Here is a 13,430-nt window from a genome sequence, read left to right as displayed (position 1 = left end):
CTTAAAGCTGAAGTAATGAGGGATTTATTTGTGTACGCCTATTTTATTTTGTTAACAATGATTATCATGTATTTGTGTTTTGTTTTTGCCACTGACTAATGAATAGAGCTGTACACCACCCAGTCATTTTACATCTTCATTCTCATCTTTTCCTTGTAAAAGTCACATTACCCTAACATTTTAATTACTGTGTATTAAATACAATTAGCGCTTTCTTTGGTGTTCAGGCAAACAGACTTTAAATTAATTTCTGGTGACATTTTATTTTTTTTACTCTAGACTGTAGCCAGTTGGAGACTGAAAAGATTTTGGTCATGTAAATAGACAATTTACTGAAAATCAGTACCTTCTAACGCTAATGATGATGATTATCTAATTATTATTATTATTATTATTATTATTACAGATGCACGATCAGCGATGCTCTTTGTTGCTCCTCCGGTACCGTCCGGCGAGGCGCGCGCTTTGTCTGCAGAAGCCCCCCGCGCGGTCGTCTGTCGCGCGCCCGCACGCGACCCGCACGCTCCCTCCCGGCACGAGACCTGTCCCCGCGCGCCGCTCGCAGCCACTCGCCCAAAAAAAGACGAAGCTGAATCCGTGATAAGGTGCATGATGAAGCGTCCCCTCCAGGAGGACGGGTTGCACACTACGGCCCTTTGAGGGAGATTTTTTTTTTAAATCTGATTTTAAGAGCGCATATCATATTATCATATATGTAAAAATCTCTCCTGTGTAGTTATATACCAAAAGCAAATTTAACTGTTAATTTATGCGAATATCTCACGCCCTGAAGTGTTTCCCATGCTGCGCAAACGGGCCGTTTACACGCATTCACACTTATTTACCATAACAAAAATTGATATTTCCATAATCACCGGCGGTTTGCTGCAGTGTTTCGTGTGTCCTTCACCTCTGAACCAGGGCTGCTGTGCCAGGACAACCCTGTTCGGTTCAGTGACGCTCCATCCCACTGTGAGTGTGTGTGTGTGTGTGTGTGTGTGTGATCGTCACGTCCTCGCGGCCCCAGATGACACTTAATGAACACACAGGATATTCGGAAAAGACAACGATTAAACACTACACAATTGGAGAATCATAATCGGCAAAAAAGAAAAAAAAAAACAGTGAGGACACCGAGCACGAGCGAAACAAATACTCGGTTTGGACTACCAAGACATCTATTGTCTGTATGTGCGTGTGTATGTGTGTTAAGTGCGTGTAAGTGTGCGCGCGCGCGCGGCTCTGTCTCTTCCCTCCCGAAGAGGAGATGCTCGTGTCCGCGGCAGGGGGGGGGGGGGCGGACACGCCCTTTTCAGGAAAGAGGCGGATTTGGCCCACAGCTCATGACGCCCCTGGGGGGTCGTTCTAACTACCCAGTGGCCAGGTGCGCGTGCGCGACCCGCACCAGTTCCTCGCGCTCCTTCTGCAATGAAAGAAAATAAATACGGTTTTTAACACAAAGAGGAGACCTTTGCTCCTCCTAAATCTCGCCCTTTGCGTCCATCCCCGGGGTAGAGGAATCATCTGTTAGACTATTATTAACTCATTTTAAGAACATGTGTTCAAAAAATGCAAAGAAAAAAGAACAAACTTAGCGCACAGCTGCAGATGATGGGAACCGCTGTTTAAGTCGTTATGGTGGAAAACACGCGCCGGACACGGCCGAGAGCGCGCAGGCACGCGTCACGCCGTGCGCGCCGGAGGGTGCTCGCACGTTAAGGCACGCGCGTCTCCTCGCGTAATACGCGATCCTGGCACCATTTCGTGTCCAAACCCTGGGCTGAAAATCAGACACCGAAACCGTTCGATTTGATTTTAATCATTTATTCAATAGGTTCTTTATTGGTGACACCATAGTGATGTTTCCTTTAGTTATTAGGGGTTCCAGTGAAAGAATTTGGCAGCAAAAGCCTTATATGTGTAGTTTATTCATATAACTGACACAAGTTTTTCTCCAAAGCAGGTTTACACTTTTATACAGCACAATCATTTTTAGTGTATCAGTTCATGGTAAGTACTTTGATCAAGGGTACAGCAGCAGAAGGTGAGACCTTGACCTGGGGCATGCAAGGTGGCAGCTGTAACCGTTACTCTGCCACCTGCCTATAGGTTGTAAGTGAATTGAACCCCTCCCAAGATCACAAACATGACAAGGGGCTTGACATACTGGGGATCCTGAGAGCGACAGTATGTGACACAAGTTCAAAGATCAGCACTGTAGTTGTGTCATCTTACCTGATGTCATATGTTGTGGACGTTCAGGTGAAGATGGGTGTTGACTTGTCAGCTGTGGTGGAGCTGCATCCAGTGGCTGCAGGGACTAATACACAATCTGACGGTAGAAGCAAAAAGTAAGGATGTTCTGTTAGCATCTCGAAATGGCCCCAGATCAAGAGAAGTGTAACTCCTATGTCCACAAAAGTTTCACCTTCATTCCAAAGGGAGTGAGGTCAAGGGGTCTGAATGGATCCTCTTCAAGACAGCTTTTATGGAGGAGGAGCTGCAAGGAGCTGTGATTGGAAGGTGGTTGGTAGCACTCATGACAGTAAAGCAAGAACCGCACTGTCGAACACCAATAGTAAAAGAAGCCTTCAGTCTACTGAAAGAGACCTACCTTACTGTAGAATTGGCAGAAAAGAACCGAAAAATTAAGCAGCCACGGTAGTCGCAGAAGCACAAAATTTGTCTGAGGGAAGAGTTTGGTGAGTCTATGGAGAGTGACTTTTGGATGTCTTTGAAAAATACTCAACAAGAGTAGGGCTGTACTGACCTCAACTGGGGATATCTTCAGCAGGTGGAAAGAGCTCTTTTAGGAGGTACTGAACCCAGTAAGTGGTACCTGTCCAAGAGGGAGTGTCACAAGCTTCTGAAGAATGAGGGTCCACATCTTGGGTCAAGGTTACTTTGGCAGTGAGACAACTCCTCAGTGACTGAGCTGCAGGGGTTGATGTGATTTGATCAGAAATGGTTAAAGTGCTTGATGTTGTTGGGGTTTCTTCGATATAATAATGTCTCTTCAATATCGTATGGAGTGCAGAACAGTTACCTTGAGACTGGCAAATTTTTTAAAAAGGGGGACACAAAAGCATGGTCTAGCTATCAAGGGATCACATCTCCCAGAGTTCCCCAGAAAGTCTGTATCTGGGTGGTGGAAAGGAGACTTCAGATGATTGTCAAGCATCAGACTGAGAACAGTTTCATTCCAGCTGTACGCCATGGATTAACTATTCACTTTTACAATAACATTGCAGGGGTCATGGGACTTTGCAAATCCAGTCTATATGAGCTTTGTCATCCTGGAGAAGACCTATGATGTTACAGTGCCAGGACCTCTGCTGCATGTCATGCTTTCCCTTTTCTGCAGAACAAGCGTTGTCTGGATTTTTGGCAGTAAGTAAGTCAAAGCCATTCAGTGTAGGTAGTGGATTTCTCCAAGGGAGTGCCATGCCTCCTCTTCTGGTTGTGGTTTTCGTGGACAGGACATCAACACACAGTCGGAGTTCGGAGGGTATCAAGGTTGGGAATACCGAGGTGTCATCACTTCTTCTTCCTGATGTTGTGGTGATATTAGCCTCATCATAAAGTGATCTTCACCACGCACTAGATTGATTTGTGACTGAGTGTGAGGACACTCCAGGTGAGAGGTGCACGTGCCATAGATGGAAGAGCTTAAGCACCTCAGGGTCCTTCATCACTGCAAGATATACCAATGGTTTGGAGCAGCAGCTGCAGTACCCCAAGCTCCGTTTTGATCTGCAGTGGTGAAGGAGGAGCCGAATCCTTGGAAAAGCTTGCAACTTACCATTCAGTTTATATCCCTATCCTCTCAAGTCATCAAAAGCTCTAGGGATTGACAGAAAGAACATGATCGCAGGTACAAGTAGTGGAGATGAGGCAGTGCTCCTACTTTGACAGTATGCAGAATTCAGAGATCTGGGTCAGAGATCTGATCTCTCTGTACTTTAGGTCAAGAAGAGTCAGTTAAGGTGGTTTTGTGCACTGAGTTAGAATACCCCTAGGGACCTCCTACAGGAGGTATACCAGGCACTTCCCACTAGGAGCAGACACCCGGGCAAACCTGGGACACGTTGGACAAAATAAATCTTTGGTCTGGCCTGGTAGTGCTTGGGAATCCCTCAGAAGTTGGAAGTAAGTTTGAGTGGAATATACAGTAAGGCCTGAACTGCTTCTACAGCAAGGCATGAACATTGGTGTTAATTGCAAAGAAGTAAAAATATAGTGTTGGACATTATTTTAAATATGAAAATCTTGAGCCCATCAGTTAAAAACCAGCATCTTTTCTTTTTCTAATTGTACCAGTGTTCCTACAGCAAAGCCTTGGGGACTTCTTCCTGGAGAAAGAGGCAGCATTATGCTGATCAAGGATATTGATGAGGTTCGCAGAACAAGGCTGCCAAGCGGCTGTCGAAACTCCCTGCCAGGTGACATGTGTTTTCCTCCAGAAATGCTACCAGCGTTTGTCACGGTTCCCAGGTCTCGGAAAAAATGTCTGTGTGCTGGTGGGATAGTGAACTCCAGCCGGACTCTACAGAAGGAGGTCAATATGTTGGATGCTTTGCGATCTTTATACCGCAGTACATGACTGAAGAGGTTGTATCTGCTCTCAGTGTTCCTCACAGCTCAGACATCTTGTGCTTAAACTTTTACATATGCATTAATTCCTTATTTTAATAATATACCATCTTTCACCGCAAAGCGGATCGGTAGTTATATTTAAATCTGGAGGTGAACAGCGGCGCACGAGTTAAAAGGAAGTAGACGTGAGGGATAAAAGCCCAACACGGCGCTGTCCTCTGTAGGTGCGGTGCTGAAATAGCTGTGTTTGTAAACATATGGAGTCTCACACAGTGTGCCTTGTGGTCGGTGGCCTTTGCAAAGCGCAATGAGTAAAACGATCAGACAGGCGCTTCCTCCTCCTCCATCTTTGGGGGGGTGGAGACAGCTGGGACTGGGGGAAGGGATGCACTGGGCAGCAGGGTGATAGCAGTTCAGTTTAAGTACCGTGATGGAAAAAGCAGTGGAGTGTCATCGTACACTACCTGCCACAATGTGCCTTGCTTTCTGTACCGCCCCACCCCCCAAACACTTGCCCAATGGCAGCATCCAATTTTTCAAATGGCAGAATCCTCTTTGTAGACAGTAAGCAAAGGCAATGGACTAGAAAACCACACAAAGAGGTTCGGGAAGACCCGTGAACTCAGTTTAGAGGTTACCTGCTATGGTGGGTTAAGAGGTTCCATGCCATCAGAGGTTACCTGCAATCACAGGTTTTGGGATTTACCTTTGATCAGAGGTATGATGTTACTTGCGATCCTAGGTTTGGTGGTTACCTGTAATCAGAGGTTTTGGGTTTTACTTTTGATCAGGGGTTAGAGATTACCTGCAGCTGGAGGTATGGAGGTTGCCTGCGATTAGAAGTTAGGGGTTACATGAGATCACAGTTTAGAAGACACACCTATCGATCGAAGGGTCCGTAGCTGAGCCACCTGAGCGGAATACCTGGCGTGCCGTGAAGGGGGTGAGGGGAGTGGGAAGGCAGGGAGCTCTTCGTCGGACTCCAGCCAGTTCTCGAAGAGACGGCCTCTCACAAGAAATGTGCGTTTTCATTTTCTCATGCGACATTGTGCATTTTGAGCTTGCTGTTTTTTTAACAGTGACCTTGAGATTTTTTTCAATTCACTCTTTTGTTTGGCTGTCGCCGTTGACTACGGCATTGTTGGAAACACTTCCCGGAACACCGCATGTGCTGCCTTTTGCTTACAGCATTTTTCGTTCCTTTTAATTACTCTTGATACGAGAACTAAATATATCACGCGGAATACACTGTTACAGTTATGTCGAATCCGACATCCAAATGGATTTTGCCTTTTCTCTATGAAAAATAAATGTGTATAAAAATAATGGTGCTGTTTGAATTAACAAGGGAAGTTGGAGACAAAGACATAAATATATAAATATATAAGTGGGAAGCCTCAAAACCACTATCAATTTAAATTTACAACTGAAAGTAGGCTGACTGCTTGAAATATGTTTAAAATATGAGTGGGTCCACAAAAAAAGCAACACTTTTGCTCTGAGACGTGAGGCGTTCCTTATCCAGGCAGAACCAGTAGGACTGATGGGGACAGATACACATGTGAAAATTACGGGTGATCAGTCTCAGCAGAATGGATATTAATAATGCTGAGAGACATTCAGTCTAGTATGTTTAAGGTATATTAAGGAGATTATTGGGATCAAAATGGATTTGAAAAGTACACCCGGATCCTGAAGACCTGGAGATCACCGGGAACTGGAGGAACGCTGCAGCCGGTGTAACTCGCATGTGAAATGAGGTAGCCATTCAAGTTTCATGAGCTGCCATGTCGCAAAAGGTGCAGAATGGAAAAACCGTGTTGTCGGAGAGGTCGCCGTGCGTCTTCGAGAGCTGGGATAGGTGTCTCTCGTCTGGGCAGTCCCAAAGCGGCCTTGTGGGGAGGTATCTGGGAACGGGAACCGTCGGGCTCAAGGAGGAAGCATCCGCTGGGCCTTTGGACCTCAGGAGACAGAAGACGATTCGCAGTCAAAGTCCACTTACTGCTCTGAGGATGCACTGCACGTGGAGTCCAAATGGAGTCCAAAGCATGCGCAACATGAGCGCGTCAAAACTAGTGGTGTTGTTTCATTAACACTCTCCATCAACACTGACACTACTGTAGTGTTACACGCACGGTTCGAATGGCTGAAGTCGCGTCTTCGCTCGTTAGGAAAATCCCTTCCTGCTTTTGTTTATGACTGCGACATGTTGGCCTGTGTGTAAATGTGTCTGATCTATCCAAGGACTTATGCAGTTGTGTATAAATGTTTAATATATAATATGATTAGACACACATATCTCACGTAGTAGGTGCAACACACAGAACCCAAACTAAAGATTCTCCGTGTCTACATTAAGTCAAGAATCAGGTTACAATCGACATAATCCAGCATGTTCAATGTCTATGCACTTCGGCTAATTTTCTGCGTTAAATCATGCATTATTATTATTATTATTATTAGTATTATTATTATTATTTAGCTGACACATTTGTCTTATTCAGTTTATAATGTAGGCAAGAACCATCACCCTGCAATCAAAGGACCCGGGTTTGAATCCCACCTCCTGCTGTAGTACCCCTGGTCGAGGTACTTACCCTGATTGATACCCTACTGTACGAATGGGTAAATCAGTGTAAGAAGCTTAGTGTTCAAACCTCAAATTGCAAGTCACCTTGGAGAAAGTGCTCATATAAAGAAGTGTAGTGAGGACTCTGGTCACTGTGCACTTCCAATACCCTGTACCTACAGGTGAGAAGCTTCTAGACTGTAACAGGGGGGTACAATAGCCTGGAGATGTTCATTTATTTCATATGTAGGCCATGAACTTTGTTTTTAAGGTTATGAAAGAGCCTTACAGGCCTCAATAATGTTTCTGGTTTGCTCTGGAAAGATCTCCAGTTCCTCACAGCCCTTCCTTTCAATGACAGGCTCCACCTGAGGCTGCGAGACAAACAGGATGCTAACAAATGCAGAAGGGTGTCGGCATCAGAGTCCGGAGTCTGACCCCTAACACTGACTCCGCAGCGTTGCTTAGCAACCGAGGCACACGGCTGACCATCTTTAGGTGGTCATTATCTCTCCTCCCGCACGCCGTCGCCGGAGTCACACAGACAGGCTGTCAGGACTGTCGCTCGTTTGGGCTTTTCACGAGACGGCAGCCCAGGGAGCGCGGAGAGAGAGCGACAGAGGGGCGGAGCAACAAACAGATCGGCTGTCCGCACAGCAGCTCCGCTCTGAAATGAATGAACTGTGCAAAAAAATATATGCTAAATTGTACAAAAGCCATTAAACGAGGCGTTTTCTACAACGCTTAGCGTATGTGTTAATGTGGTGGTTGAGAAAAAAAATAAAAAACCGTGATGCCGACACATGTGTTCATGTAGCAGCATAAATTAAAGTGTCTTATCTTTCCAGGATCCTTTTCTGAAAAACACACTGCAAAGCAGAAACTGAAAGCACATGGATTTGTTTTTACTTATTTTTACTCAAACCTTAGAACAGACTATGGGAAATTAAAATTGCAAATGGAAAAGCCCTTCATTTCTGCTCGGCAGTGTGTGTGTGTGTGTGTGTCTGTGTGTGTGTGTGCATCGGCTTTTCCCGCTTCCTGCCCCCCACCCCATCTCCTTGTCAGCAAGGGAACATCTGCACAGCTGTGCATCCTCGTTGCACATCTGTGAGAGCGCTTGGGCACAGGTGGGCACAGATGGAACCTGTAAGGATGACGGTTGGGGACCGGGGTCTTGGGGGGGGGGGTCTGGGAAGGAAGGAATCTTTAAATGACTGACGATGATTACTAATGACAGAAATTAGCCAAATTCTGTCATGATTATTTGGGGAAAGTGCTATAAAAATTATTTTCATTATTTCCACTGATATTAGCAAAATTTTCATTATTTTGGCAACTTTCAAATCAAATTATTTTTATCGTGCTTTTCTCAGCAGGAAATAATTATCATTTACACACTTTTCTCCACAGCAGCTTGCGCTGATTTAGCCACTCAGCCAGCTGGGTAATTTTTACTGTATCAATTCTGAATAAGTACCTTGATCAAGGGTCTACAGCAGTGGGTGGGATTTGAGACTGGGCTATTCAAGTGCAATACGGCAACGCTAACCGGTACGCCACCTGCTGGCTTGTTGTAACTCGGAACACAAAAGCGCTGAAAAAGCCAGAATGGAGCAGAGGAGTAGAACGTACTCTGGTATTGGACAGCGGAGGTAATGTCAGCTTGAGGGGGCAGTTTCTGGAGAAGTAAGGTGGAAGTCCACACTCTGGTCAGCAGGTGACTCTGGAAAAGAAAGGGGTATAATTTTTTTTTTTAAATATTCAGATGTGTCACTCATGGTCAGAGTCTCAGGTAATTAATTCAAATTTGCAACAACAAAAACAATAATAATAATAATAATAGTAAAGGAGGCTGCAGCAGTTCACAGCTCCCAGTGGCGCAACCCCGGGAGCTTTTGACCGAGCTGATGCGGCACTTGGACGGAGTGCCGAGCGCCGCATGCCGCCTTGGCACCGACGAGGCCCCGCACCGCCGAGGGTCTGCAGGTTTCTGCAAGCCGCTGTCACCCCGCCTCGCTCAGGTATTCCCCCGCCAGCTCCCGCCTTTCGTCTCGCCAGCTGCGCTGCGTGTTGCCTGTCAAGAGGAGGCCCTTGAAGCCGGGAAGGATGGGGCGGGAGGGGCTGCAGGGGTATTAAAATTCGCCCTCTGATGAGGCGCTGCGCCGCACCCCTAGCCGTGGCGCTCCAGTTCCGACGGCTCGGACCTGCGGCTCGGCGGCTCGGCTCCGCCTCTCCCCTGCGCTTAGCGTGGCGCCGTGAGCTGAGTGATTAACTCTCTAAGCATCTATTCCGTTGGCACCTTTAACCTCTTTACATGCGGCCGCGACTCTTTGCGGCTGCGAAACACACTAATGCCCTCGTGATTAACGTGATTAATGAGCACGGCGCCACCGCCACTCCCGATATTCCTCCAGCTCTCTTCAATGGACTTTGGATGTTTTCCCTCCATTTTTCTACGAGTTTCCTCTTTCGAGCTGGTCAAAAAGCCGTCCTGTAAACCGGTGACCCGTGTTTCGCTCTAGTGCACGGCGTACTGGTGTCCTTTCCACGGTACCGGGAAAGAAGGCACAGATGGTATCCATCACTGTATGGATACCAGCTCTTCATGTGGCAAACTGGAACATGCTGCATTTTTTTAAGGTTCGGATATTTCTAATTTATTTCTTTTCTTCAATGATCTGCTTTCTAAAACCGTCCGTCCGCTGCGGAGCGAAAATGGCCTGTGTCTTGCCACCAAGCTGACCGACAGCAGTAAAAAGCACTCGAACTAAGTACGTAGTTTAATTCACTTCCGCAGTGTTTGCAAGTCCCTTCTGTTCCTGAACGATGGTGAAAAATTGCCCGTGTTTATGGGACAAATTGATCCCGACGACCGGCGCCGAGTTCGTGGAGAGAGAGTGTTTTTATTTTCACTTATTTTGCATTATTTTAAATTTAACGTGACTCAGAATGAGTAAAGTATTTCAGTAAAAGGGTTTCCCCCCCCCCATTTAGCATAGCCAATGTGCGAGATTTTTACGGGAACCCATCGCGTGAATAAATCGAGGGACGTCGACGTTAATAGCGTTTAGCTGATGGTGACTTCGGAGGTAAAAATGACTTTGGAATTAAGAGCACGAGGAGATGCGAACGGACTTCCGGTCCTAATGGCGTTCATAAATTGATCTATTTAACGTGGAGACGGGGCAGGGCCGGGTGCAGGACGAGACGCGGGTCCCTCGACGTCGGCCGACGCCGCGGCCGCGCGGGGTCAATGCCCGCGCGGGGGGTCCTGCCGGCCCAGGAAATGAGATCTAGAGTTGGAGCATGTGGCGGGTCATTACAGGAGCTCCTCCGGCCCCTCCGTTAATCTAAGACAGGCCTGGGCAGCGATTACCCAGAGTGCAGCATGAACGGGAGTGCGAGCAGATGCACGGTGTCTAAGATGGGTATTATCTTCTTAGATGTGTCGCTGCGATGCTGGTTTGGCGCGACGGGTTAGCGCCACCTACCCGCGGGTGGTTAGTGGAGCCTTTAGGGTCACCATCCCTCAGAAGAGTCTGCACACATCAAGTTCAACAAGTCAAGATCTGATCCACCTGGAACCTCGCGCAGCTGTGGCTGGGCTTCGTGGTGTGAAAAGAGTGTATGAGGCTACCCTTTGGGTACTCTAACTGTAAGATTTCATCCAGTTTGTCTGTTATGAATTTAACCGATTTTAGAGGGGTATCCGTGGACGTGCGAGGTTATTACTGCGACATAATGGGTTTGAATATTGAAGACGTTGGTGTACAAATTAACGCATCGCGTGTCCTGATTGAGTAGCGTGTTGGAGACGGTTTTATGGATTCATCACGGTTCGGTCAGTCGTTGAAATTTTTATGAGTCACAAGCTGTTCATTTCCTTTATTGATTTCGTTTAACAATTTCAAATGGTCTTTTCGCACGCCTCCAGTGTTGTTTTTTTGCCATAAAAACCGGCCATATCACTCTACTTTTGTTATGAACATCTAACATCTGCTTAAATATTGCTTTTTGAGATGTAACACGAGGAATGTTAACAAAAAGGCTGGTTGTGCTAAAAAAAAAAAAAAGAAAAAGCTCACACATTTGGGGGTTAGAACTGTTCGCTATTTTAAACGAACGAAACCAGTGTGACGATGGCGATTTTTTCACCGCGTTTACAACGGGGTAAAAACGCCCTTTCGTTTTTGGTGCTGTCGTCGGCAGCAGATGCATGAGACCGGCGCTTCCTACAGATTAGGAGGTGCCGTTCCGCTAAAGGAGATTTGCACTGCAAATGGTGGGGAGGTTTCTAATCTGGCTGTTGTACTCCTCCAGGCCCCGCCGTGCACCGGTGTCAAAGGGACGCCCCCACATGGCCATCGCCGGTACTGCTGTGACCAGCTGTGACTGATCCACCCTTCTGCGTTTCCTCAAGGTGATCGCATGTGGCGACCTCTGACCTTCCGCATTAAAAAGACCTTCTTATGAATTTATGTCACCGGCAGCTGTGAATGTTCCAAAGGTTTCATGAATGAAACTGTACTGCAGCACAGACTGGATGGCATGCTTTCAGCTGTGAAGATGCTGGCTAATGAAGCATGTATTCCCACGTGTTTTCCTGTGGCTTGTGTCCAGGCGTCCTGTAGAATGGGAAGCTTTAAACACGCTATTTTACAGCAACGTCCCTCTCGTCTCTGTGGTCACCGTCAGCAGCCACACAACGGGCCACGGAGGCACCGCTCCCGGTAGTTATGCGAGTCCTTATAGGAAAAAACAAATACGTAGATAATCATAGCAGATGGTGCTGGATTCATTTATGTAGCTGTTAGGAGATCAGGAGAAAAGTGGCTGTGAAAGAGATGGGTTTGAGACCCTTCCCGAATGCTGGGAGGGATTCAGCAGCTCCGAGGAACAGAGGGCTTTCAATTGGGTCCCAATTTCAGTAGGACGGTCGTTCAATTTTGGACACTCTGGATCACAAGCGGCAACAGAGCGGACGCAGGCCTGAGCCGAAACTGCGCTTTTAGCCACAGCTTTTCAACGCCTGTGTGTCCGAGTCCTGAGGGCACCGCTGTATTTTAGAAGAAAGAACTTGGCTATACTTTAATAAAATGTCACAATATCCACATTGTCACAAGATCTGTCAGTGTCTTCATGCACAGAATTTAGCGGTGGAACAATGGGTGGAAATGAGTGGAAAAACGAACGAAAATGGGAGCGTACGTACACGGGAGCAGCTCTGGCCGAGCGGTTAAAGGTTGGCGGGCGGTATGCAGCGCTGCTCCAGCACCCGTGTCTTCCGCAGGGGCCGTGAGACGTGCTGGTAGCTTCATCTGACCTACAAAAAGCAGCGGCGCTGCTGACACCGTGCACAACCCCGCTTCTCCGGCACGTCTCGTAATCTCGCCGTCCCCCGGGAGGCCCTGCGCCAAAGTACGATATCGACCTCTCTTCCTCGGCGCAGAAAACTGCCTGGTAACGGGTGCCGCGGCCCCATTGGCTGCGGGAGGCGAGCACGTTTAATCTTAGCCTCAGACCAAATTACACACCCAATTTGATCTGGCTGCGGTGCGCTCCGACTGTACGGAATATGCGAGCCGCTGGGGGTGGGGATGAGGGGGGGGGTCACATCGGCTGGGAGCTCCTCTCCGAGCGCAGGCCCCATCACACCTATCAAAGGTGACCGTGCACACGCACACACCCCCACACATACATGTACACACAGTTCTGTCCAACAGGAAAGGTGTCACCTCACTTAAGAACCACACATCTATGCTTCTGTTTTCGCTCATTTAAACACAGTCCTTCTCAGGCTCACTTTATGAACATATCTTTATTTAGCTGACCCCCTTTCTTCAAAATGCTTTACACTGTTCCATGGTACATGAAATAACTTACAGTGATTTAACCGTTTACAAAGCTGGGTAGAGGGGGATGTGGTGGCGCAATGGGTTGGACCGGGTCCTGCTCTCCGGTGGGTCTGGGGTTCAAGTCCTGCTTGGGGTGCCTTGCGACGGACTGGCGTCCCGTCCTGGGTGTGTCCCCTCCCCATCCGGCCTTTTGCCCTGTTTTGCCGGGTTAGGCTCCGGCTCCCCGCGACCCTGTGGGGGACAAGCGGTTCAGAAAGAGTGTGTGTGTGTGTGTGTGTGTGTGTGTGTGTGTGTGTGTGTGTGTGTGTGTGTGTGTGTGTGTGTGTGTGTGTGTGTGTGTGTGCGCGCGCGTGCGCGCGCAAAGCTGGGTAGTTTGAACTGTATCAGTTCACAGCACCAGCATCTCG

This window comes from Scleropages formosus, chromosome 25, assembly GCF_900964775.1.
Source record: "Scleropages formosus chromosome 25, fSclFor1.1, whole genome shotgun sequence".
NCBI classification, from domain to species: Eukaryota; Metazoa; Chordata; class Actinopteri; order Osteoglossiformes; family Osteoglossidae; genus Scleropages; species Scleropages formosus.
This window is presented reverse-complemented; position numbering follows the sequence as displayed.